This window comes from Phyllobates terribilis, unplaced genomic scaffold (genome assembly GCF_046119375.1).
Source record: "Phyllobates terribilis strain yellow unplaced genomic scaffold, ASM4611937v1 Scaffold_1__5_contigs__length_1240528914, whole genome shotgun sequence".
Classification (NCBI taxonomy): Eukaryota; Metazoa; Chordata; class Amphibia; order Anura; family Dendrobatidae; genus Phyllobates; species Phyllobates terribilis.
In genome coordinates this window covers 770,548,188-770,572,829 of record NW_027362761.1, presented here as the reverse complement: position 1 = coordinate 770,572,829, position 24,642 = coordinate 770,548,188, and positions in this window count along the sequence as shown.

Below are 24,642 nucleotides of genomic sequence, written 5' to 3'. Positions count from 1 at the left end.
AATTCGGGTCATGTTCTGGTACCCAAACTGAACTTTTGGACTAAAGTTCGGCCTAACCCGAATTTCCACTGGTCTGCTCATCCCTTATTACTACCTCTTGTGGAAGGGCATTCCAGTCTGACTGCTCTAACTGTAAAAAAAACATATTTAGCTGCTGGAATCGCCTTTCTTCCTCCCGTAATGAGTGCCCCCTGGTCCTTAGTATGGTCTTTGGAAGGAATAGGTCATGTGCCATTCTTATGTATTTATACACATAAATGAGATCTCCTCTGAGACGTCTTTTTTCTAAGCTAAACAAGCCCAACCTTTACAACCTCTCATCACATGGAAGGCCTTCTATTCATTGTAATAATCTAGTTGCCCGCCTTTGATCTGACTAACTTCTGAATATCCTTTTTAGAATGTGGAGCCCAAAACTAGATCCCATATTCTATATGTGGCCTTACAAGTGATCTATAGAGGGGTAACAATACGTTGTGATCATGGGATTTTCTCTCTCTTTTTTACACACTAAAATTGAGTACTGCTGCTCAGTTTACTTGTAACCAGAATACCCAATCCTTCTCCCATTCTGTAGTCCTGGGTATACTCCCATTTAATTTATATTCAGCAATAGGTTTACTCCGTTTTAGGTACATTACTCTACATTTATCAACATTAAATCTCATTAGCCGAGTGTTTGCCAATTAAGACATTTTATCCTGATCATTTTGTAATATTGTACAGTCAATGTCAGTTTTTAATATCCTACATAGTTTAGTGTCGTCAGCAAAGACTGACACATTACTCTCAATCCCATCCACAAGGTCATTAATAAAGAGATTAAAAAGAATCAGTCCTTGCACAGAACCTTGCGGTACCCCATTGCTAACTATATCCCATGTAGAGAATGTACCATTTACGATGACTCTTTGTTTACTGTCTTTTAGCTAATTCCTTACACATCTGCATATCATTTCCCCTAGTCCTTGCTTCTGGAGCTTCAGTATAAGGCTGTTATGTGGTACAGTATCAAATGCCTTTGCAAAGTCCAGATAAATCACATCAGCCACATAACCAAAATCCAGATTTGCACTTACCTCCTCATAGAAACCCAACATGTTCGTTAGACACGATTTATCTTTCATGAATCTATGCTGGTTGTCAGTTATTATATTATATTCTGCAATATATTTCTGCAGGTCATCTCTCATAATGCTCTTAAAAACTTTGCACACTACTGATGTCAGACTTCTCGGACGGTAGTTGCCTTAATCCACCTTATCTTTCTTAAATATTTTTCTGGATAAATTTGTCTAAAACAGCGTCAGATTTTCACATAAAGAAGAAAAAGTCCATAAAGTAGAAAAAGAGAACTATATCAAACAAACCAGTCAAAAACATTATAGAATGATCTAAATTCACATGTCTATGAGTGACAATAGTATGTGAACCTTTGTGTTAAGTGTCTCATGTGACTTCTTTGTGAAGCAATAACTGCATCTAAATGTTTTAAGTAATTAATTGTTGATTAGTCCTGCACACAAGCTAGGAGAAATGTAAGCCTATCACTCCTTATAAAACAGCTTCAACTCTGTTATGTTGGTGGATTTTCTTCTATAAACTGTTCACTTCAGGTTTTTATTAGTGATGAGAGAGCATGCTCGCTTCTGCTCGGTGCTCGCCCGAGCATCTCACTGCTCGAGATGCTCGGCGGGAGCTCGGGTCCCCTCCCTGCATGTTTGGTGCTCTTTAGAGCGCCAATCAACATGCAGGGATTGTCTGCCACACACTGTAATGCCACAGCCATGTTAGTTGTGGCATTACAGTGATTGGCTGGATGCACAGCGTAATCAGGTCTATTTCAGACCAGGCGCCGCCATGCTCGTCACAGTCTACTCTGGAATCAGGCAGTGTAGGGAGAGGTGCTGCTGAGCTAGGGAGAAATTGTTATACCACCATATATTATTCACATATCCATCTCAACTAACAGTCCTTCTGAGGACTAATCCAGCTGCATAGATATCAGTGCTAGGCAGGCAGGCAGTGTATGTGGCAGACTGCAGTGCATATACAGTCATATGAAAAAGTTTGGGCACCCCTATTAATCTTAAGCTTAATGTTTTATAAAAATTGGTCTTTTTGCAACAGCTATTTCAGTTTGGTATATGTAATAACTGTTGGATACAGTAATGTTTCTGCCTTGAAATGAGGTTTATTGTACTAACAGAAAATGTGCAATCTGCATTCAAACAAAATTTGACAGGTGCATAAGTATGGGCACCTCACCAGAAAAGTGACATTAATATTTAGTAGATCCTCCTTTTGCAAAAATAACAGCCTCTAGTCGCTTCCTGTAGGTTTTAATGAGTTCCTGGATCCTGGATGAAGGTATTTTTGACCATTCCTCTTTACAAAACAATTCCAGTTCAGTTAAGTTTGATGGTCGCCGAGCATGGACAGCCCTCTTCAAATGATCCCACAGATGTTCAATGATATTCAGGTCTGGGGACTGGGATGGCCATTCCAGAACATTGTAATTGTTCCTCTGCATGAATGCCTGAGTAGATTTGGAGCGGTGTTTTGGATCATTGTCTTGCTGAAAGATCCATCCACTGCGTAACTTCAACTTTATCACTGATTCTTGAACACTATTGCCAAGAATCTGCTGATACTGAGTGGAATCCATGCGTCCCTCAACTTTAACAAGATTCCCAGTGCCGGCATTGACCACACAGCCCCAAAGCATGATGGAACCTCCACCAAATTTTACTGTGGGTAGCAAGTGTTTTTCTTGGAATGCTGTGTTTTTTTGCCACCATGCATAACGCCTTTTTGTATGACCAAACAACTCAATCTTGGTTTCATCAGTCCACAGGACCTTCTTCCAAAAAGAAATAGGCTTCTTCAAATGTGCTTTTGCATACCTCAGCCGACTCTGTTTGTGCGTACTTGCAGAAACGGCTTCTTTCGCATCACTCTCCCATACAGCTTCTCCTTGTGCAAAGTGCGTTGTATAGTTGACCGATGCACAGTGACACCATCTGCAGCAAGTTGATGCTGCAGCTCTCTGGAGGTGGTCTGAGGATTGTCCTTGACTGATCTCACCATTCTTCTTCTCTGCCTTTCTGATGTTTTTCTTGTCCTGACACTTCTGGCCTTAACAAGAACTGTCCCTATGTTCTTCCATTTCCTTACTATGTTCCTCACAGTGGAAACTGACAGGTTAAATCTCTGAGACAGCTTTTTGTATCCTTCCCCTGAACAACTATGTTGAATAATCTTTGTTTTCAGATCATTTGACAGTTGTTTTGAGGAGCCCATGATGCCACTCTTCAGAGGAGATTCAAACAGGAGAACAACTTGCAAGTGGCCACTTTAAGTAGCTTTTCTCATGATTGCATACACCTGGCTATAAAGTTCAAAGCTCAATGAGGTTACAAAACCAAAAAAAGTGCTTTAGTAAGTCAGTAAAAACTAGGCAGGAGTATTTAAAACAAGAAAATGATAAGGGTGCCCATACTTATGCACAGGTCAAATTTTGTTTGAATGCAGATTGCACATTTTCTGTTAGCACAATAAACCTCATTTCAAGGCAGAAACATTACTGTGTCCAACAGTTATTACATATATCAAACTGAAATAGCTGTTGCAAAAACACCAATTTTTATAAAACATTAAGCTTAAGATTAATAGGGGTGCCCAAACTTTTTCATATGACTGTAATTACCTACAGATCAGCTATCTAAAACTGTGGTTTGTCCGTCACACGGATCACATATTAGTGCACTGAAAATTCTGCTATTTCTGACCTCCATTGAAATTTTGTTGTAGTGCGTCAGTGAAGTTATTGACAGGAGGTCGCTGTTAAAAATAGTTACCTACAGGCCAGGTATTTAAAACTGCGGTTTGTCCGTCACATGGATCACATATAAGTTCACTCAAAATTCTGCCATTTTTGGCCTCCTTTGAAATTTTGTTGCAGTGTGTCAACGAAGTTAATGACACGAGGTCGCTGTTAAAAATAGTTACCTACAGACCAGCTATTTAAAACTGTAGTTTTCCGTCACACGTATCACATATCATTGCGGTTCAAATCCAGCCATTTGTACTGAATGTAGAAATTATTGTCCTCCATTTAAAATGGGCAAGGCGCGTGGCAATGGAGAGGAAAGTGGACGTGATGGTGATGATGGTGCATGCAGAGGACGGGGAGGCTGTGACACAGAGCAGTGTGAAAAGGTTATTGGTTGATTAGCAGATAATGCTTCCAGTCACATAGCCGCCACCACCACCTTGTCTTCCACATGGTCAAGTCTCAGTAGCTGTGAGCCTGGACTGCATACTCCTCACCCTACCTCCCACCATGCCGAGTGCCCGGAGACAACTGATCTCACACTTGGACACTCTGAAGAGCTAATCACTTTTCCATTTATAGATTCGGGCCTCTCGCCCGGTCCACTTGAAGTGAGTCAAGAGGAGATCGCATGTAGCGATGCCCAAATATTTGAGCAGCCATGGTCACATGAAGGCAACCATGGGAAACTGTTACAAGAGGTGGATGATGATGATGAGACACAATTGTCAGAAAGTCAGGAGGAGGACCAGGGTGCGGAAGTGGAAGACGAGGTGGTGGATGATATAGTAACTGACCCAACATGGCCGGAAGACATACAGACGAGGACAGCAGCACACAGGGGGAGGGAGGCGTAGCACCACAACAGGCAGGAAGAATCAGTGTTGTGGCCACAGACAGAAGGCAGACAACCTTTCCCCGTAACATCAACACAATGGAAGGTGCCAGTACAACTGTTAGGTCTTCCCTAGTCTGGTTGTTTTTAAAGACTCTGCCGATAACCCCAAAAAGGCTATTTGCACCACCTGCCAGGCCAGCATCATCAGGGGTAGCAAAACTACCAGCCTGACCACCACCAACATGATCAGGCACATGGCAGCAAAGCACCCGACAAAGTGGGCCGAACAGTGTCTGCGGGTGGCACCACTGCTTCTTCCGCTGTTGTGCGTGCAAGCCAATCCTCTGACCATGGTGCATGCAAAGATGCCTCCTGCCCTGCACCTGTCATTGCACACTCTCAAGTAGTACCATCAGGAAGCACGTCCACGTTCTTGTCCCAGAGCAGCGTTCAGTTGTCCCTACCCCAGTCCAGGGGAACGCAAATACGCAGCCAACGCCCCACAGGCCTCACTACTAAATTCACACATTTTGCGACTGCTTGCACTTGAAATTTTGCCCTTTAGGCTCATGGAGACGGAAGCTTTCCGCAATCTGATGGCGGCGGCCGTCCCTCGGTACTCGGTCCACAGCCGCCACTATTTCTCCCGGCATGCCGTCCCCTCATTACACGAACACTAGTGATGGGCGAGCACTAAAATGCTCGGGTGCTCGATGCTCTGGTCGAGCAAATTGGAATGTTCGTGTGCTCGACCCGAGCAACTAGCCTAATGTAAGTCTATGGGAAACTCGAGCATTTTTCAGGCGGCTCCGTCCGGCGGTCTGCAGAGGGCCTAAAAATTGCCCAAATCGATGGGAATAGTGCTCAAATGACATGGGAACAGCATGGGGAAGACACCTGGAAGCATTTCTGACTCCCAGGTCACTACTGTCAACAACGTTGTCAGAGGTATTGCACCACTTTTACGGACTCACAATAAAACATACAAAAACAAAACCAAAATGGATTTTCCTGGGAAATATGTTAAGGAACATCCTTTCCAGGGTAATGACTTGTATATAAGGCAAAATAAATATGCAAAAACAAAATGCTCCACCACACATTGGGCTATGTTCACACGTAGTGTTTTTGATGCGTTTTTGCACTTTTGCATTACTTTCAACCAAGACAAATGCATTCACTGGGAAATGTCATTTTAACATTTTACAACCTTACCTGGCCATGTGGTGTGTGACACATCATCCGACACATCCTGTTTCATTTATGATGGATGGACTCTGAAAGTCAGAAAGCCTATTCTTATATCAGGCGGCCCTTACTATTCTTAAAGGGCCAGCAGTCGGCTCTTGCTAGTGTTAGAGAGCCATCAGTTGGCTATGCTTTGTTGTTCCCATTATTAATGAGTGGGTCTCCTATACTGTTATTGCGTATGCAGTGACTGCAAGGGCTGCCAAAAATTTGGACGAATCCCAATACCCCTTTGAAGAGACAGAGAAGGGTCTCAGTAAAAAAAAGGGCTGCCAAAAATTTGGAGGAACTCCAATGCCCCTTGCAAGACACGTAGAGGTCAGAGAGCCTCCTAAAAACAATGTTCCCATTATTAGGAAGTGGGTCTCCCATAGTGTTTGCCTACACAGTGAATGCAAAAGCTGCCAAAAATTTGGAGGCACACCAACGCCCCTTGGAAGAGACGTAGAGGTCGGAGAGCCTCCTATAAACAATGTTCCCATTGTTAGGAAGTGGGTCTCCCATAGTGTTTGCCTATGCAGTGAAGCAACGGCTGCCAAAAATTTGGAGGAACTCCAATGCCCCTTGCAAGAGACGTTGAGGTCAGAGAGCCTCCTAAAAACAATGTTCCCATTATTAGGAAGTGTGTCTCCCATAGTGTTTGCCTATGCAGTGAATGCAAAAGCTGCCAAAAATTTGGAAGCACTCCAATACCCTTTGGAGGAGACGTTGACGTCGAAGAGCCTCCTAAAAACAATGTTCCCATTATGAGGAAGTGGGTCTCCCATAGTGTTTGCCTATGCAGTGAATGCAAAAGCTGCCAAAAATTTGGAGGCACTCCAATGCTCCTTGGAAGAGACGTAGAGGTCGGAGAATCTCATAAAAAAAGTGTTTTCATTATTAAGAACTGGGTCTCACATAGTGTTTGCCTATGCAGTGAAGCAACGGCTGCCAAAAATCTGGAGGAACTCCAATGCCCTTGCAAGAGACATAGAGGTCAGAGAGCCTCCTAAAAACAATCTTCCCATTATTAGGAAGTGGGTCTCCCATATTGTTTGCCTATGCAGTGAATGCTAAAGCTGCCAAAATTTGGAGGAACTCCAATGCCCCTTGCAAGACATGTAGAGGAGGTGATATGGTAGATATGGTGGTGAAAGATATGGTGATGGAGGATGAGGAGAAGGAGGAGGACACAAGCAAATAGACAAAATCAGGAAGCATATACCCATGTATAGGTGTGAAGAGGTGCATGGGAATAGACCTCCCAAAAAAGACACTGGATTTGAGTTTACGCTACACTGCTATCATTCGGTGGTGTTGAGAAGTCTGGCTCAATCCAGCACTTGTTCATTTTTATAAGAGTCAGCATTTTCAGATGACAAGCAGATGCGCCCATCGGTTATAATTCCACCGGCGGCACTAAACACCCGCTCTGATAAAATGCTTGCGGCAGGGCAGGCTAGGACCTCCAAGGCGTAGAGAGACAGTTCATTCCACGTGTCCAGCTTGGATACCCAGTAATTATAAGGCACAGAGGAATTACGGAGGACGTTGGTACTGTCGGCAAGGTACTCCCTCACCATCTTCCCAAACTTTGCACTCCTTGTGAGAGTACTCCTCTTCTCAGGGCCTGTAAGATGGGAGGGTCTGAGAAAACTGTCCCAGAACTTTGACAGTGTTCCCCTGCCTCTGCTGGATTGGAGTTGTGTCTCTCTCGCCTGTACTCTTTGGTTGTCCAACGAGCTGTGACCTCTGCCGCCAACGTTTTCAGATGGGAATTTTTTTAATATTTCCGCAACAAGGGCCTTCTGCTACTGTCCCATTTTAGTAGACCTGTCCACCTCGGGAATAAGAGATAGAAAGTTCTCCTTGTAGCGTGGGTCTAGAAGTGTCACCAACCAGTAATAACTGTCACCCAAAATTTGGAGAATGCGAGGGTCACGAGAAAAGCAGCGTAACATAAACTCAGTCATGCGTGCCAGAATGCTAACAGGCAAGACTTCCGTGTCCTCACCAAGAAGACGACTTACCATGCTCTCCTCCTCCTCCTCCCTGTTCTTTGGCCATCCACGCTGAACAGACGGTATCACAGTTGTGCAGCTAGTACCATCTATAGCGCAAGAAACTAGCTCCTCCTCCTACTCTTCCTCATTGTCACCCAATCCACGTTGGGATGAGATGAGGCTGGGCTGTGTGGAATCACCCTGTATGGTTGCTTGCTCCATCTCATCGTGTTGCACCTGCAATGCATCCTCTTTGATTGTGAGCAGAAAGCGTTTCAGAAGACAGAGAAGTGGGATGGTGATGCTAATTATGGCGTCATCGCCGCTCACCATGTTGGTGGAGTCCTCAAAGTTTGGAGGATGGTACATATGTCTGACATCCATGTCCACTCCTGAGGTCTTATATGTGGAGTCTGAACTGAATACCGACGGCCTTGTTGATCCTGGAAGTCAACAACTGCCCTCTTCTGCTCACAAATCCTTCCCAACATCTGCAATGTAGAGTTCCAATGCGTGGGGACATCACACACCTGTCGGTGAGCCGGAAGCTGCAAACGCTGCTGACACACGGCAAGGGCGGCGGAAGCTGTAGGTGACTTTCTAAAATTGGCACACAGGCAGCGTGCTTTGACAAGCAGATCCGGCAGCTCTGGGTAGGTTTTGAGAAACCACTGAACCACAAGATTAAGCACATGTGCCACGCATGGTACGTGTGTGAGCTGGCCTCAGAGCCGCCACAAGGTTCTGGCCATTGTCACACATGTCCATGCCTGGCTGTAGGGTCAGCGGTGTCAGCCACAGATCTGCCTGCTCTTTCAGAGCTGTCCACAACTCTTCAGTGTAGTGTGGTTTGTCACCTAAGCATATTGGCTTCAGCACAGCCTGTTGCTGCTTGGTTGAAGCAGTGCTGCAATGCTTCCAACTTGCGACTGATGTGGTAATTTCGGAGATGGATACTGAAGAGGAGGAGTAGGTGCAGGAGCTGTAGAATGTGGGGGCAACCCTGATTGACCCAGGGACCGCAATCTTCTGCGTCGGGAGGACATGTTCCGTCCCAAGATCCGACTAGGTCCCGGCTTCCACTATGTTAACCCAGTGTGCCGTCAGCGAGATATACTGTCCCTGCCCACAAGCACTTGTCCACGTGTCCGTGGTTAGGTGAACTTTCCCAGTAACTGCGTTGTTGAGGGCACGACTAATATTGTGGGACACGTGCTCGTGTAATGCGGAGATGGCACTACAGGAGAAACAGTGGCGGCTGGGGACCAATTCCCGAGGGACGGTCGCCGCCATCAGGTTTCAGAAAGCTTTCGTCTCCACGAACCTAAAAGGCAACATTTCGAGCGCAAGCAGTCGTGAAATGTGTGAATTTAGTAGTGAGGCCTGTGGGGCGTCGGCTGCGTATTTGTGCTTGCGTTTCAAGGACTGGGGTAGGGACAACTTAACGCCGCACTGGGACAAGGACGTGGACGTGCTTTCTGATGGTGCTGCTTGAGATTGTGCAATGACAGGTGCAGGGCTCGAGGCATCTTTGCATGCGCCATGGACAGAGGATTGTCTTGCACGCACAACAGCGGAAGAAGCAGTGGTGCCACCCGCAGACACTGTTCCTGGACCCTGGGGTTCGGCCCACTTTGTCGGGTGCTTTGCTGCCATGTGCCTAATCATGCTGGTGGTGGTCAGGCTGGTAGTTTTGTTACCCCTGATGATGCTGGCCTGGCAGGTGGTGAAAATGGCCTTTTTGGGGTTATCGGCAGAGTCTCTTTATAAACAACCAGGCTCGGGAAGACCTAACAGTTGTACAGGCACCTTCCATTGTGTTGATGTTACGGGATCGGTTGCCCGCCTTCTGTCTGCGGCCACTACACTGCTTCTTCCTGCCTGTTGTGGTGCTACGCCCCCCTCCCCCTGTGTGCTGCTGTCCTTGCTCTGTATGTCCCCCTGCCAGGTTGGGGGTCAGTTACTATATCATCCAACACCTTGTCTTCCACTTCCTCACCCTGGTCCTCCTCCTGACTTTCTGGCAATTGTGTCTCATCATCGTCCACCTCTTATGACACTTTCCCATCGTCGCCTTCGAGTGACCATGGCTGCTCAAATATTTGGGCATTGCTACATGCGATCTCCTCTTGCCCCGCTTCAAGTGGACCGGGCGAGAGGCTCAAATCTATAAGTGGAAAAGTCAACAGCTCTTCTGAGTATCCAAGTGTGAGATCAGTTGTCTCTGGGCACTCGGCATGGTGGGAGGAAGGAGGATCAGGGTGAGGAATATGCAGTCCAGACTCACAGCTACTGAGACTTGACCGTGTGGAAGACAGGGTGGTGGTGGTGGTGGCTAAGTGACTGGAAGCATTATCTGCTAACCAACCAATAATCTTTTCACACTGCTCTGTGTTCAGTAGTGGTGTTCTGAGGTACTCTAGTAATTGGTACAGGAAGGTCAAGCAAGAAGATGTGGGTGTTTGTTGTGGCACAATTTCAGCTAGCCCACGGCCTTGGCCTCGGCCTCTACATGCACCATCATCACCATCACGTCCTCTTCCCCATCCCTTGCCACGCTCCTTGTCCATTTTAAATGAGGACAATATATTCCACGTTCAGTACAAATGGCTGGATTTGAACTGCAGTGATATGTGATACGTGTGATGGAAAACAACAGTTTTAAATAGCTGACCTATAGGTAACTATTTTTAACAGCAACAAAATTTCAATGGAGGCCAGAAATGGCAGACTTTTCAGAGTAATTATATGTTATCCGTGTGACGGACAAACCACAGTTTTAAATAGCTGGCCTGTAGGTAACTATTTTTAACAGTGACCTCGTGTCAATAACTTTGCTGACATACTGCAACAAAATTTCAATGGGGGCCAGAAATGGCAGAATTTTCAGTGCAATTATACGTGATCCGTGTGACGAACAAACCACAATTTTAAAAAGCTGGCCTGTAGGTAAGTATTTTTAACAGCGACCTCGTGTCAATAACTTTGCTGACACACTGCAACAAAATTTCAATGGGGGCCAGAAATGGCAGAATTTTCAGCTCAATTATATGTGATCTGTGTGACGGACAAACCACAGTTTTAAATAGATGATTTTTTATATGGAATAATATGGAAAGGATCTGGCTGTATTCTGCAGTGCCAACAAGCAAATGGAGCAGAAAAACGATGTTCTCTGGATTGCTTTATAAGCAAATAATCAAGATTAAGATCCCCCAAAAAATTATTCCTGGCCCCTGATACCTGGGGCTATTTCTAGAAATATCTGTAAAAGCACCAGCAGACAGAACTGGAGCTCTTTTATTATAAAAATATAAAACAAACCATAATTACACACTATATAAAATCCAAAACACAAAACCCCAACAAAACACATCCCAAAGGAAACCCCAAGTCCAAAATTATAATGTCCAGTTAAAATGTCCTCGAACATAAGCTGTTCATTTTCCCAAAATCCCCCCCAGCAAGGGAAGACCTTAACCTCTTTTTTTTAATTTTATACCAGAAAAAAACCCTACAACATTCACTCACATCCATACCCATACACTTATAACTAACCCTAAAGAAAAAAAACAACAAAACTGGCCCACTGCCAAAAATGAAAAGAAATAGGCCATCTGGCCGAAAGCATAATACACAGCAAACTCTCTTTTTTTTCATATATAATTTTTTTTATTTTTTTTTTTCCCCACCACCATTTTTTAACACCCAAGGTCCCACGAGAGTCTGTGGCCTTATCACAACAAGGTCCCACTAAAGTTTGTGGCCATTTCACACACAAAAAGGTCCCTTTGCCTCTTCCGGCATCCCGCAGGACGTCCACATTTTTCACAAAACCACCGCAACCCCTCCCCCCTCCCCCCTAAAGCCCCCCACCCAACCTAAACTAACCCCCCCACACACACAATACACATACATTACATACATTAAATTTATATACAATACACAACATAACATAACAGTAACAACAATACACAACATAACGATGTAACAACAACTAACCAAATCATCATGACATAACAACTTAACCGTAAGACTACTAAACATGAACCAAAGGATCAGACCCAAGTTCAGTGCTTGCAAGCCCTATATACAGATTCTGAACCGTAAAACAAAAAACTACAAATGTGAGGGGAGCAGCCCACCACCAGGAAACTGGAGACTACAGAGGCTCTCACCCTAATCTAACACACAAACAGCCTGTCCCTCCCTATTAAAGAAAAAGAAAAACCTGTCCCTACCGCCCTACCAATCTTTCCCTACCTGTCCCTACCTGTCCCTCTCTGACCCTCACTACCAACCTAATGCTAACTACCTATCCCTAAAGACTGTCCCTACCTGTCCCTCCCTGACCCTACACATCCACCTGACCCTACAAATAAATATAAAATATAGAAAGGACTAAACTAACCCTATCACAGACACACATACCCTAACTCTCCCTAGGGCACATTAAATGAGAACCCCCTCCATAGAAGGGAAGCCCTCCCTGCACCCAGCCTCTCATACTCCAGCGAGCGCACTTTGCCAGGTCACCCAGGATGTTCCTAATCACCTCTTCCCGGGGGAGGACTTTGTGCTGGGTGGACACTAAACACCGTGCATTCCACGTGTAAAACCTAGTCACTAAACTAACTAAGAAGACAGTGCCCCGATCTCGGCCACCAAGGGACCTGAATGCCCCATAGGCCCACTCCGCATAGGAAAGGCCTGCCAGCCTAGGCCAGCCAATGGAAGCACCCACCCTACTGTAGACCTCTGTATTAAAGGGACATTGAAGCAGGAAGTGCTCCATGCTTTCAAGCATGCCGCCACACTCCTCGCGGGGACAATCCCGGTCATCAGAGTTCCTGTACTTCAGGTTGCCCCTCACATACAGTCTCCCATGGAAGCAGCGCCAAGTCAAGTCCCAAAACTTCAAGGGGATCCGCTTAGAGTTTAATAACCCGAGCCCCACCTCCAGATCCCGGCTTGGGCAATCCTTGAGGGCCAGGGGCTTCTGGAAGTGGGTCAACAGAACCCTATTGTCAAGTAACCTCCTTGACAAGGTCCTGATCTCCCACACTCCCAGACCCCACCGGCGGATCGCCTTCACAACCAGGGTAGCATAAGCCGGAAGATGCCCATGAGGCGTGCGAAGGTCCTTCACCCGCCCTCCTGTCTCCCATTCCTGGAAGAAAGGCCGAAACCACCCCCTACAGGAGAATACCCACGGAGGAGCCCTCTCTAACCAGAGGTTGGCGATGTTTGCCTTAAGAAAGGTGTTTACTAGAAACACCACCGGGTTGACCATACCCAACCCTCCTAGTCTCCTCGTGCGGTACGTGACCTCCCTCTTGATCAGGTTCAGCCTATTCCCCCATAATAGTTGGAAGAACAGGCTGTAGACCCGTGTCCAAAGAGGTTCTGGCAAGATGCAGACGCTGCCCAGGTATATTAATAAAGGGAGCAAATACCCCTTGGCCAGGTTAACCCTTTCCCTCAGGGTCAAGGACCAACCCTTCCACTGATTCACCTTCTGGGCGGCAATCTTAAGTCTGCCCTCCCAGTTTTGCTGGGGATAGTCCCCCGGGCCGAAACTGATGCCTAAAATTTTTGCTGTGGCCTGAGGCCCTGGAAGGGTGTCCGGGAGATCGAAACTTGGATCTCCCCCTCCCAGCCAGAGACTCTCACACTTATCCCGGTTGATCATGGACCCAGAAGCCACCGAGTAGCGCTCAACTTCAGACATGACCCAGTCCGCCTCCTCTCTCGAGGATACAAAGAGGGAAACGTCGTCGGCGTACGCCACTACCCTCAAGGTGGCCTCTGGCTCCGCCCGGTCCATCCCGACTCCCACCAACGGTCCGCGTTCCACTCTCCTTAAAAAGGGGTCGATCGCGAACACGTATAACAGTGGGCTCAGAGGACAGCCCTGGCGGACACCAGACCTCACCTCAAAAGGGGGTCCGACCCAACCGTTCACAAGCGGAAAAGTCTCTGCCCCATTGTATAATACTCTCAACCAATCAACAAACCTCCCGGGCAGACCGTACCTCAGAAGGACGGACCAGAGGTACTCATGGTTAACCCGGTCAAAGGCCTTCGCCTGGTCTAAGGACAGCAAGTACCCCTTCCAGAGACCTGCCCTGCCCTGCTCCACTGCCTCTCGGACACCGAGCACAGCACTAAAAGTACTGCGGCCTGGAACAGAGCAGTGCTGGGCCCCCGAAAGGAGCCGGGGTGCAAACTTCACCAATCGATTGAAAAGCACCTTTGCCAGAACCTTTCGGTCCGTATTGAGAAGCGCTATGGGATGCCAATTCTCAATACGGGACGAGTCTTTACCCTTTGACAGGATAATCAGGGCGGACTTCCTCATTGAACCGGGAAGAATGTCCGAGGAGAGACATTCATTAAAAACCTCAGTCATGAGGGGGACCAAAGAGTCCCTAAAAGTCCTGTAAAACTCGGATGTTAAGCCATCCGGACCGGGCGATTTTTTGGGCCGGAGCCCATCAATGGCCCGTCTCACTTCCTCTTCCCTGATTGCTTCTGCCAAACCATGAAGAGAGGGGTCATCCCCTGGTTCAGGGATGGTTTCAGCCAGGAAAGCCAACATCTCATCCCGATCTGGATCCCTCCTTCCCAAGAGATGCGAGTAGAAGGATCTGACCACCTCCAGGATCCCTGATTTGGATCTGTTCAGGGAACCTGTACTGTCGATCAGTCCTGTTACCATCTTGCAACTCACTGACATCCTGCAGTTCCTGTAGGGGTCGGGCGAGCGGTACCTCCCGAAATCCCTCTCAAAAACTAAGGATGTGTGCCTATCATACTGGCACCCCTTGAGCAAGGCCTTCACCCTGGAGATTTCCTCACGGTCCCCTCCAGTCGAGACGAGCTGCTCGAGTTTCCTCCCCAGCTCCCGATACAGGCGGTACCTGTTCAGGCCTCTGAGGCTCGAAAGCTGACGGAAGAACCCCGCAACCCTTGTTTTGAAGATCTCCCACCACTCAGACTTACTGCTACAGAGACCCAAGAGAGGTACCTGGCTCTGAAGAAATTCCTCAAAGGATTGTCTTACATCCGCTTCTTCCAACAGGGACGAATTCAGCTTCCATAGGCCTCTCCCTATCCGGGGAGTCTCTGCAACATTCAAAGAAAAGGAAATGAAACAGTGATCGGAGAATTCCACCTCAACAGCGGACACTGCAGAAGAGACGGCTTCCTCCTTTAAAAAAAACCTATCTATCCTAGACCTACAACTACCCCTATGAAAGGTGAAACCCCCGTGACCTGGGGTGTGCCGGATGTGGACATCCACCAGGCGAGCTTCGCTTGCTATGCTGTTAAGGGTATTACTATCAAAAGCCAGCCTTCGGTCTCCGGGGCCTCCCCTATCACGGGGTCTAGTTATAGTATTAAAGTCCCCACCGAAGACCACCTGCCGGCTGGTAAAAAGATAGGGCTTGATCTTCAGGAAGAGACATTTACGGTCCCACTCTGACTGTGGACCATAGATGTTAATGAGCCGGAGCTCCTGTCCCCCCATGAAGACGTCAAGGACCAAGCACCTCCCCATTTCTACCTCGATCACCCGTCTGCATTCCACCGAAGCGGCCTTAAAAAGGACCGCTACCCCGCTATACGGCTCGGCCGCAAGAGACCAGTATGAGGGCCCGCACCTCCACTCCCTCCTTGCTTTGTAAATGGCCCCCATGTCCGTTAGTCTGGTCTCCTGCAAAAATAAAATGTCAGCCTCAACTCGGTTGAAAAAATCAAAGGCCATAAATCTGGCCGCATCTGACTTTATACTGGCGACATTAATCGACGCCAGAGTCAACGGGGTAGGTTCCGCCATCATGAGTGATTGAGTTAGACGGCCTTCTTTTTGACCGTACCCCCAGATTTTTTGTGCTCACCTTCAGAGGAGGAGCCAGACTCTCCCCTCCTCTTTAGTGACACCGAGGTGTCCATAGCACCCGTCACCACCTTCCCAGTACCGGGTTCCTCACCCCTGGACCCCAGAGCAGTCCCCCCCCCAGAGGAAAGTGAGCCCTCCGGAGGACGGACCCCGCCGCTCCCTGAAGGCACCTCAGATGTTACCGCCGGTCCCTCACCCCCGACCTCCGACACAGCAGAGTCATCGAGGGCATGGAACCGGTTGGAGAGGGGGATCAGAGGGGAGCCGGTGAGCCCTTCCGTAGGCACCTTAGTGGCCAGGGGGGGGGCCTTAGATGTTTTTGCCCCCTTTCGGTTCCTCCTCCGACTCTTACTGGTCTTACTGTCACCTTTTGTTTTAGGCTGCTCCACCACCTCCTCGTCCAGACTTTCATACTGGGAGGAGTCATCAGAAGCAGCCACCTCCTCCCTCTCCATCCTCCTGATCTCCTCGTTCACCGCCTCCTCCCCCAGGGCCTCAGGGGCACCGGCTGCCGCTTCCGAGGAGGGTACAGACATCACCCCAGTCGCCTGGGGCTTATCCTGCCCCCTACCCCCACGGCGCCTCACCTGATGCCACTGGCGGGCAGATGTATTGGCCACGCCTTCCTTCACTGGCCCCTCAGCCCCTCTCCCGCCCCCACCTCCAGCATCAGCAGAAGATGAACCGCCAGGGACTCCCCCATGGCTCACCCCTGCCTGACCAGAGATGGCGTTAGAAAAGGAGCGGGGGCAGCGGCTGTACGGGTGACCTAGGTCACCACACAGGTGACACCTAATGTCACCACAGGCCGCGGCAAGATGACCTACCCCGCCACACAAGGCACATTTCTGTACCTTGCAGCCCGCGCTGAAGTGGCGGGGATCACCGCACCTGTGGCAGACCTTCGGCTGCCCCTGGTAAAAGATCAGGATCCTGTCCCTCCCCAGAAATGCTGAGGAGGGGATGTGGGTGACAGTACCGCCTGAGACCTTCAACCTCATCATGAAGGTCCAGCCCCCTGACCAAATGCCAAACTCGTCCCTGTTCTTTTTTGGGACGTCCGTGACCTCCCCATAGCGGGAAAGCCACGTCATAATATCGACCCCAGAGAGTGACTCGTTATTTGTCAAAACGGTCACCCTCTTTACGCCATTTTGGCGAGACACCGCCTGCACGGCAAAGTCTCGCCAGCCGGGCTCCCCCTTCACCAGTTCAAAATTCGACCAGAAAAGCTCTAGGCCCTCCGGTCGAACAAAACTGATGTCAAAGACGGGGGTACCAAAAGGATGGATCAGGGCAAAGATGTCAGTCGCCCTGAAGCTCATCTTCAGGAGGAGCTCCACGACCCTCGATCTTGGCGGGCACGCTTCACTGCCCCTCCACCGAAGACGGACCACATTCCTCCTGGCCACCCCCTGCCCGGCTGTCGGGAGGGACCACACTGTCTCCCCCTCCCTTTTATCTTGGAAGGCGGCCAGGCCATGTCTATCCAGCCAAAAGGCCAAGTCTACCGCTCTTCCCTCTACCTCGATCGTCCGTTCTCCCTTTTTGAGGGCCTCGAGGAAACGGCGCCGCAAGTCACCATCCCTGAGGTCCAGAGGTGAGGAAGCCCGCCCTGAAGATCCCGAGCCCCCAGCTACTACCCCCGCAAAACTCCGGGGACCAGCAACCGGGGGGGCAGATGGACCAGCCCCACCCCCACTACCAACAGACACACCATTCTTACTCCCTTCCACAGACACCTCAACACTTGTATCTTCAATCACAGCCACATCCATACCCACGCTATCCCCATCCACGTCAGTAGTCACACCCCTCGCCCCACTCTCACTCACATGCACACTGGGGTCACAGTTTTTTTTTTTCTGCAAGCATTTTTTCCCTGCAGCAGCACTGCCGCCACCTGCTGGCAGCACCTTCCCTGCCGGGGGGTTTTGGGAACCTGGTGCTGCTGCCATTTTTGCCGGCGCCCCTGCCCCAGATAAGCCCGTGGGCACAGAGGACACCGACAGGCAGGCACCTCCTCCGTTGTCTGCCGCAGCCGTGGCACCACTGCTCCCAGCAGTAGCAGCTGCCGGCGCTAAGCCCCGCCCCTTTTCGGGTGGAGCCACGCCCACTTGGGTGGGGTTTCCCCGCGAGGCCACGACCCCCGCACCAGGCAGCACGGTGGGGGCCCCAGAGGCCACACCCACCGGTGCCGTGGGTGACAGGGAGACCAAGCCCCCCGCACCAGGCAGCACAGTGGGGGCCTCAGAGGCCACTCCCACCAGTGCCTTGGGTGACAGGGAGGCCACGCCCCCCGCACCAGGCAGCACAGTGGGGGCCCCAGAGGCCACTCCCACCGGTACCGTGGATGACAGGGAGGCCACACACCCCACACCAGGCAGCACGGTGGGGGCCCCAGAGGCCACTCCCACTGGTGCCGTGGACGGCTGGGAGGCCACGCCCCCCGAAGCCAGCCGCGCCGGGACCCCCGAAGCCGACCCGGAACTGGGTCTACTCACAGGGGCCCCTGGACCAGCGGCACCAGCTCTCAGGGGCATAGCACCCCCTACCGTCACACCCTTCACCACAAACAGCCTGGCCACCCCAGCTCCGGGGGCCGGCCCCAGGCTAGGCCACTCCCCCTCAGCACCCAGCGGCGGTGGAGCCCCCCGCGCTGACCCATTACTGAGCCCCTGCGCAGGGGGCCCCGACCTCGCCACGGATTTTGCCAGGGGAGCAAGCCCCACCTTTCCTTTATGAGCCGGCTCTGCCGGAGCCGCAGGCCCCGCGCCCTTCACCTTACCAGGTCTCTGGGTCCCTGAAAGTGATCCAGATTTAGTGGATCCGTGCGTGAGGGACCCAGACACCCCAGCACACGCCGCCGGAGATGCGGCCCCGGCTGTCGGTGCGCCGCCAGCAGAGCAGGAGGCAGCGGCAGATGTACAAGCCGCCCCCTGCACGCCAGCAGGCGCACCAGGTGCCAGGCCAGACCTCCCTTTTACAGGGGATCCAGCCTGAGCACCACCACAGATCACACCCACCGTCGGGCCGCCCTCCGCGCCATGCTCCATATCAGACACCTTGGACCCACTGCCTCCATTACCACAAACAGAGGCAGCGCTCTGCGTGCCATGGCCTATGTTCTCCCCGCTCCCTCGCTGTGGACCCACAACAGAGTCCAAGCCGGGGTGGGTGGCGGGTGCCGCACAACGGGACAGGGGGGCCCCAGAGAGGGGGACATACACAAACTTGTGCGCAACAGTTGTTTTTCTCTTTTTTTTTGCTTTTCTCTTCATCCCCCTCACGGGTGCCTCATCCTCGCAGATCTCATCCCCGAACGTAAGCTGACCAAAACGTACCGGGGACTCGATCTGCTGGATCTGCTGCATGATAAGGCAGCCCCCCTCACTGCTACTGCTCCCATCCTCCTCATCCTCCCCCTCGCTCCCGCTGCCCTCTGAAGGGCTAGAATCAGACGGGAGAGCCATCTGCTCAGGGGCTATCCCGCTATGCGATGCCTGGAGATCACTTACCAGGCCACCAGGCGGTGGGTAGGGTGCAGCCTCCTCCACGCATACCTCTTTTTCCTCCTCCTCCACCACCTGGCTGGGGCCCTGCGACCCCTCCAGAGCCCCACCGGTCATGGCTCTGAACCGGTCATCATTAAGCAGCTTCTCCATGAAGGGTCCACTTCCTGCCAGTATGGTGCTCCTGCGGTCTTCCAGGTCTTGAATGGCCCGCTTGATCTTCCGGACCGCGGCGGATAGCTCAGGCTTCTTACTGCCAGAGGCCCTCACGGACCTCTCCTGAGCCACCCTCAACTCCCCCCAGAGGGAACTTAGCTTCTTTGTGGCGTCCTCATACTCGCAGAGGTGCGCATGTATACGGGAGGCATAGGTGACGGTTGCCTCCCTCGACGCCTTGGTACCCCAATCAGGGGGCACCGCTGCAGCACCTCCGCTCGTACTCGACCTACCTCCGGAGGGAGGAGCCGCCGCGGTCGTAGCCTCGGGGGTCCTCCGGGTCCTCATGCTGGAACCCCTGCTGCCTTGGCCAGATCTTGTAGCCTTAGCCGGCTTGGTGTTCCTCCCACCCCCCGCCAGCTTGGACCGGGAGGTGGGAGCCGGGGGCCCAGCCCCGGAGGCCAGTCCCACCACAAGCTTTCCTTCCTGGGAAGGGGGCAGACAAAAAGTCCCAGATGGAAAAAAAAAAACCTCCCTTCCCAGGAGCTCTCTCCACAGCAGCACTCAGTCCAGACAGCACACGGCACACAGCTCACTGCAGGCTCCACCTCCACCACTTCCTGAATGAAGCTGCAACAGGCTGAACTGGAGCTCTTTTATTATAAAAATATAAAACAAACCATAAAAACATACTATACAAAGAACCAAGACACAAACCCCAACGAAACACAAACAAATCCAAAATTATAATGTCCAGTATAAATTATAAAGCAAAGCAAAAATGTCCTACAATGTTCATAACATAAAGTCCATTTCCCAAAATCCCCCCAGCAAGGGAAGACCTTAAACCTTTTTTTCCCAAAAATATCCCCTTCCAACATTCACTCCACATTCATACCTAAACCCCCAAAACAAAACAACAAACTGGCCCACTGCCAAAAACAAAGAAATAGGCCACCTGGCCGAAACAAAACTTAAACAGCAAACCTTTTTTTTGTAGTTTTTTATATTTTTTATTTTTATTTATTTTTTTTTTTTCCCCACCACCATTTTTTAACACCCAAGGTCCCACGAAAGTCTGTGGCCTTATCACAGCATCTCTTTTTAGGTCCCACGAAAGTTTGTGGCCCACAAATAACGGGTCCTTTTTCCCGCATCCCGTAGGACGTCCATTCTCCCAAAAACCCCTCCCCCTCCCCCCCTGAAACCCCCCACCCAACCTACACTAAACCCCCCCGTGCGCAAATTACACATACATACAATACACAAAACTATACATATATATACAGTACTCAACATAACCAAAGCAAACACAACATAACAATAGCACAATATAAACAAATGACCATAACCATGAACAAAAGTCAGACCCAAGTTCAGTACTTGCAAGCCCTATATTCGGGTTTCCAATACCGTAAAACAAAAAACTATAATGTGAGGGGAGCAGCCCACCACCAGGAAACTGGAGACTACCGAGGTTCTCACCCTAATCTAGCACACAAACACCCTGTCCCTCCCTATTAAAGAAAAAGAAAAACCTGTCCCTACCGCCCTACCAATCTATCCCTACCTGTCCCTCTCTGACCCTCACTACCAACCTAATGCTAACTACCTATCCCTAAAGACTGTCCCTACCTGTCCCTCCCTGACCCTACACATCCATCTGACCCTACAAATAAATATAAAATATAGAAAGGACTAAACTAACCCTATCACAGACACACATACCCTAACTCTCCCTAGGGCACATTAAATGAGAACCCCCTCCATAGAAGGGAAGCCCTCCCTGCACCCAGCCTCTCATACTCCAGCGAGCGCACTTTTGCCAGGTCACCCAGGATGTTCCTAATCACCTCTTCCCGGGGGAGGACTTTATGCTGGGTGGACACTAAACACCGTGCATTCCACGTGTAAAACCTAGTCACTAAACTAACTAAGAAGACAGTGCCCCGATCTCGGCCACCAAGGGACCTGAATGCCCCATAGGCCCACTCCGCATAGGAAAGGCCTGCCAGCCTAGGCCAGCCAATGGAAGCACCCACCCTACTGTAGACCTCTGTATTAAAGGGACATTGAAGCAGGAAGTGCTCCATGCTTTCAAGCATGCCGCCACACTCCTCGCGGGGACAATCCCGGTCATCAGAGTTCCTGTACTTCAGGTTGCCCCTCACATACAGTCTCCCATGGAAGCAGCGCCAAGTCAAGTCCCAAAACTTCAAGGGGATCCGCTTAGAGTTTAATAACCCGAGCCCCACCTCCAGATCCCGGCTTGGGCAATCCTTGAGGGCCAGGGGCTTCTGGAAGTGGGTCAACAGAACCCTATTGTCAAGTAACCTCCTTGACAAGGTCCTGATCTCCCACACTCCCAGACCCCACCGGCGGATCGCCTTCACAACCAGGGTAGCATAAGCCGGAAGATACCCATGAGGCGTGCGAAGGTCCTTCACCCGCCCTCCTGTCTCCCATTCCTGGAAGAAAGGCCGAAACCACCCCCTACAGGACAATACCCACGGAGGAGCCCTCTCTAACCAGAGGTTGGCGATGTTTGCCTTAAGAAAGGTGTTTACTAGAAACACCACCGGGTTGACCATACCCAACCCTCCTAGTCTCCTCGTGCGGTACGTGACCTCCCTCTTGATCAGGTTCAGCCTATTCCCCCATAATAGTTGGAAGAACAGGCTGTAGACCCGTGTCCAAAGAGGTTCTGGCAAGATGCAGACGCTGCCCAGGTATATTAATAAAGGGAGCAAATACCCCTTGGCCAGGTTAACCCTTTCCCTCAGGGTCAAGGACCAACCCTTCCACTGATCCACCTTCTGGGCGGCAATCTTAAGTCTGCCCTCCCAGTTTTGCTGGGGATAGTCCCCCGGGCCGAAACTGATGCCTAAAATTTTTGCTGTGGCCTGAGGCCCTGGAAGGGTGTCCGGGAGATCGAAACTTGGATCTCCCCCTCCCAGCCAGAGACTCTCACACTTATCCCGGTTGATCATGGACCCAGAAGCCACCGAGTAGCGCTCAACTTCAGACATGACCCAGTCCGCCTCCTCTCTCGAGGATACAAAGAGGGAAACGTCGTCGGCGTACGCCACTACCCTCAAGGTGGCCTCTGGCTCCGCCCGGTCCATCCCGACTCCCACCAACGGTCCGCGTTCCACTCTCCTTAAAAAGGGGTCGATCGCGAACACGTATAACAGTGGGCTCAGAGGACAGCCCTGGCGGACACCAGACCTCACCTCAAAAGGGGGTCCGACCCAACCGTTCACAAGCGGAAAAGTCTCTGCCCCATTGTATAATACTCTCAACCAATCAACAAACCTCCCGGGCAGACCGTACCTCAGAAGGACGGACCAGAGGTACTCATGGTTAACCCGGTCAAAGGCCTTCGCCTGGTCTAAGGACAGCAAGTACCCCTTCCAGAGACCTGCCCTGCCCTGCTCCACTGCCTCTCGGACACCGAGCACAGCACTAAAAGTACTGCGGCCTGGAACAGAGCAGTGCTGGGCCCCCGAAAGGAGCCGGGGTGCAAACTTCACCAACCGATTGAAAAGCACCTTTGCCAGAACCTTTCGGTCCGTATTGAGAAGCGCTATGGGACGCCAATTCTCAATACGGGACGAGTCTTTACCCTTTGACAGGATAATCAGGGCGGACTTCCTCATTGAACCGGGAAGAATGTCCGAGGAGAGACATTCATTAAAAACCTCAGTCATGAGGGGGACCAAAGAGTCCCTAAAAGTCCTGTAAAACTCGGATGTTAAGCCATCCGGACCGGGCGATTTTTTGGGCCGGAGCCCATCAATGGCCCGTCTCACTTCCTCTTCCCTGATTGCTTCTGCCAAACCATGAAGAGAGGGGTCATCCCCTGGTTCAGGGATGGTTTCAGCCAGGAAAGCCGACATCTCATCCCGATCTGGATCCCTCCTTCCCAAGAGATGCGAGTAGAAGGATCTGACCACCTCCAGGATCCCTGATTTGGATCTGTTCAGGGAACCTGTACTGTCGATCAGTCCTGTTACCATCTTGCAACTCACTGACATCCTGCAGTTCCTGTAGGGGTCGGGCGAGCGGTACCTCCCGAAATCCCTCTCAAAAACTAAGGATGTGTGCCTATCATACTGGCACCCCTTGAGCAAGGCCTTCACCCTGGAGATTTCCTCACGGTCCCCTCCAGTCGAGACGAGCTGCTCGAGTTTCCTCCCCAGCTCCCGATACAGGCGGTACCTGTTCAGGCCTCTGAGGCTCGAAAGCTGACGGAAGAACCCCGCAACCCTTGTTTTGAAGATCTCCCACCACTCAGACTTACTGCTACAGAGACCCAAGAGAGGTACCTGGCTCTGAAGAAATTCCTCAAAGGATTGTCTTACATCCGCTTCTTCCAACAGGGACGAATTCAGCTTCCATAGGCCTCTCCCTATCCGGGGAGTCTCTGCAACATTCAAAGAAAAGGAAATGAAACAGTGATCGGAGAATTCCACCTCAACAGCGGACACTGCAGAAGAGACGGCTTCCTCCTTTAAAAAAAACCTATCTATCCTAGACCTACAACTACCCCTATGAAAGGTGAAACCCCCGTGACCTGGGGTATGCCGGATGTGGACATCCACCAGGCGAGCTTCGCTTGCTATGCTGTTAAGGGTATTACTATCAAAAGCCAGCCTTCGGTCTCCGGGGCCTCCCCTATCACGGGGTCTAGTTATAGTATTAAAGTCCCCACCGAAGACCACCTGCCGGCTGGTAAAAAGATAGGGCTTGATCTTCAGGAAGAGACATTTACGGTCCCACTCTGACTGTGGACCATAGATGTTAATGAGCCGGAGCTCCTGTCCCCCCATGAAGACGTCAAGGACCAAGCACCTCCCCATTTCTACCTCGATCACCCGTCTGCATTCCACCGAAGCGGCCTTAAAAAGGACCGCTACCCCGCTATACGGCTCGGCCGCAAGAGACCAGTATGAGGGCCCGCACCTCCACTCCCTCCTTGCTTTGTAAATGGCCCCCATGTCCGTTAGTCTGGTCTCCTGCAAAAATAAAATGTCAGCCTCAACTCGGTTGAAAAAATCAAAGGCCATAAATCTGGCCGCATCTGACTTTATGCTGGCGACATTAATCGACGCCAGAGTCAACGGGGTAGGTTCCGCCATCATGGGTGATTGAGTTAGACGGCC